The 3,849-nt window shown below is 35.3% G+C and overlaps 1 pseudogene across 1 annotated transcript; it reads right to left on the reverse strand.

The window, feature by feature from the left end:
- Positions 1–2,586: 2,586 nt before the first annotated feature.
- On the reverse strand, positions 2,587–3,089 carry LOC308698709 (4-galactosyl-N-acetylglucosaminide 3-alpha-L-fucosyltransferase 9-like; annotated as a pseudogene). Its single transcript has 2 exons — positions 3,015–3,089; positions 2,587–2,982 (listed from the first exon to the last, which is right to left on the reverse strand). The product of its transcript is annotated as a 4-galactosyl-N-acetylglucosaminide 3-alpha-L-fucosyltransferase 9-like (transcript).
- Between the last annotated feature and the right edge of the window lie 760 nt (positions 3,090–3,849).

Raw genomic sequence — 3,849 nt, forward strand, 5'->3', positions numbered from 1 at the left:
CAACATCACATGACCACGAGTGCTGAATACCATCACGATTGAAAATGTGACACTGATTTCATATGACAGTTCAATAAACAAGTAATTAATATCAAGTCATTTTTTAGACACAATATTGACTGTTTTTGTTCTATTTGTGCAGCGAAAATAGTTCCAAACAAAGATCACAGCAGAACCACAGCGCATCTCACCGGAACACATAACCGCATTACTGAATGATTCAGCGCTTTGAACGAATCGGTTGAGTCAAAGATTCAATGACTCATTAAACAACCACCTCATTCCTGAACAATTCAGCCGTTTGAACGAATCATTTGAATAAATGACTCAATAACTCACTCATTAAGACGGTCACCTGCCGCCCCCTACTGGTGGTTTAGTTTCGTGTTTAAAAGCAGACTATCATTCTTTTCTGATTCATTCAGGAATGAGGCAGTTGTAACTTGTAAATTTATAGGAAGGAAGTCATTGAATCTTTGACTCAACCGATTCGTTCAAAACACTGAATCATTCGTTAATGAAACACGGTTGAGTTTTCCTTTGAGATGCGCTGTGGTTCTTCTGTGATCTTTTTTTGGAACTATTTTCGGTGCTCAAAAAAAAAGAACAAAAAAATATTGCGTCTAAAAGGCAAGTGACTTAATACGAATTACTTGTTTATTGAATTGTAATATGAAATCAGTGTCATATTTTCAATCGCTATGGTATTCAGCGCTTAGCCTAACTGTATTATATGTTATAAATATAAAAATACAACCTTGCTATAGACCCTTTTACAGTTGGTAAACACGGTGACGTATTTGTGTGGGCGGAGCTTAGCTGGAGGCAGAAAGATCCCTCTGGCCGCTTCACTAACGTTAGTTTGCAAGTTTTGTTAGCTTGTTTTTTAACAATGACTGGAGAAAATCCGATTTTGTCTTAATGTGCAAGGTCACTCACTGTCCAGGATGCCGATTGTTATTTGCAAAAGTTAATTTTAACGGACGGAACCAGATGACCGTACACGCTCAGTCAATGGACGAACTGACAGGATTAATGTTAACGCTACCTCCGGTTGAGTGGCCTGACTTCTACACCTACCCGATAGAGAAACTGAGGGTAAAGAGAAACTGAGGACATATAAATATATTTAGATGCCTATAATAATATAACTATGTGCTGAATGGTCATGTAAAGACTTGTGTGGTTCAATCCGCAGTTCTGCCTAGCCAGCGCCAAGACGACAATGTAAAGAGTGACACTACGGTGCAATTTTAATGATATGAATATTTTCTAGAAATAAAAATTCCAGATACAGCATACTCATTTTTCATTGATTCTTGCACCCAAGAACACAACAAGATGACTTTTAATAATAAAAATAATAATTTAAGCTCCTTATTATGTAGCCGAATCTGTGCTGGTTTGTATTAACCGCCTCCAGTTTTCCGTTTGTTTTGCCTCCAGCTAGCGCCGTGACGTAGGCGCAAAAGGGGTCTATAGTCAGTAAGGCTACATTATATCTTATATTAGGCTATTATATTCACTATCAGTCGGCACTTACACTAAATGAATGCAGAATAGTTATTTTTTGTTATTGATGTTTTAATCAGGCTTTTTGTCCCTGTCGGGCAAGTAAAATTCTCTTTCACTTGCCCCTTCAAAACATCCACTTGTCACGGACAAGCGTAGCCTAAATGTCGAGCCTGTATATCAATATACCATATCAAAACATAGATTAAATAAAATGTACTAATTAGCACTCATCAGCCTGCAGCATCCAATACAATGTTTACTGTAAACAACAGAGACAGAACAGCACAAACAAACTATAGGGTCAAAGCAGAACTCATGTCTCCATTTGTGTTTAAAATAGTTACAGTTTTTAGACTTTAAAAACATTTATCACCACTTGTGATTCACAAAGTGAAAATTAATTTTAAGTAGTTTGTTTCTATCCAGTTGGCTATTGGCTTTTACCGATAAAACAGACACTTTACTCTTGTTCTGAGGACATAGTTTAACCTGCTGTCTTATTTGACTTATTTTACACAACAGCTCTGACAAAAAATATAATAAAAGGTAATAAAAAATTGATAATAAAAGATAATAAAAAATTATTATGTGAAAGTGAATAAAGTTGTGTGTGTGTGTGTGTGTTCAGTTATAAACATATGCTATATACTTTTGAACATGATAGGCAAAAAACCTAAAACAAACATTTAATAACCCATATAGATAAATTATAATTTATAACTTATAATATGGATCATATAACATTTACTTAATTTACAATGTAACATTTATTTATTTATTCTAGTACAGAAGATATCAGTAAAACAAGGCCACAATAAACAAAAATATTACAAGTTTGAACATGGCCAGAATGTGCGTATTGAGAAACACGTTCAAATCGGTCGTCTTAACATGGTAAACCTGTGTACAAAAAACTGTGTATTACATCAATGGTTATCTGGGTATTACAAAATTATCTTTTTACATCATTACACAAGTGATCAGTCATGAAACCAATTGGAAATGATTATCTAAAAATATGTATGTAGAAAAAATCATCACTATTTTTGAACAAACTCCAAAAATTTTACTTTAACTGAAATACCATTCATAAATATCATGAGCTTCTTTATATTCTCAGTGTCGTGCTATATGGTCAAAGGCGGTGCAAATAGGCAGAATAAACTCTTGGGTTTGTCGTATTAAATGAGGAGTTGGAGAGAGATATTTCCTCCAGTTAAAGAACCTGTGATATGCTTCTTCGTCCTTGTCCAGCTGATGCAGATATTCTGCTAGTGACTTTGCATCTGGGAAGTCATTCACATGAATGAAGGCATCGCCGGGAACAAAGTTTTCATAGTTTCTTCTGGGAGGACCCAGAACCACAGGGATGGTTCCTGCAGCAAGCGGCCCATTTATTTTCTCAGTGATGTAGTCCTTGTGGATTGAGTTCTCAAAGGAAAGGTAAAACTTGCAGCTAGCTAGGGTAGGATAGTCGGGGATTCCAAATGTAACCAAATCAACCTCTGGAACGGAGGACGAGGAGATGGAGGAAGGTTGGTCAGGTCCCAACTGATGCCCCTGTGATAAACCATGACAGTGTCTGCATTGGCGTAGTGTACAACATTCTCATCATGGCAAAAACTCACACTCATACACACACACACACACACACACACAAACAAACAATGCATTCAATGAGCCTATGACAGAGCTGGGCTTATATACATATTATATATATATAAAAACTCACACATACAAAAACAAATAATTGAATGAGCCAATGTCTGACCATGTTTTTTGGTATGATCCAATCATCCACCTGGCTCATCACCCTCTCTCTCTCTCTCTCTTTCTCTCTCTCACACACACACACACACACACACACACACACACACACAAACACAAACAATGCATTCAATAAACCTATGACAGAGCTGGGCTTTTTTTTTTTTTTTTTTACTAAAAATTATTTTACTAGTTATTTTATGTATGTTTTTACCTGTTTGGTACTAATTAGTTATTTAAATTTGATGTTTTGTGTTTGAAATAAATGATAAATGATCTACTACTTTGTCTTTTCCTTGTAGCATGGTCATATTTATCTAAGCATATTTTGGCATCTTTGTATAGTCTCACCTAACACAGATATATATTTTTTTAAATTACAATTTTAACTTGTGATAGTCAAAAACTTAAGAGGTCAAATTCATTTTATACAGTGGTTCATAGAGTTCAGCCTTTATATGCAGCCATTAAGTACTATAGCCATCTAGTGGCTATTGATATTATTGTTTTTTTGTTAATTTAATACCAAAATAAGACACCAGGTGACAGCAAAGTCACTTCATCTTT

The sequence above is a fragment of the Scardinius erythrophthalmus genome (genome assembly GCF_964197995.2).
Source record: "Scardinius erythrophthalmus genome assembly, chromosome: 11".
Taxonomy (NCBI): domain Eukaryota; kingdom Metazoa; phylum Chordata; class Actinopteri; order Cypriniformes; family Leuciscidae; genus Scardinius; species Scardinius erythrophthalmus.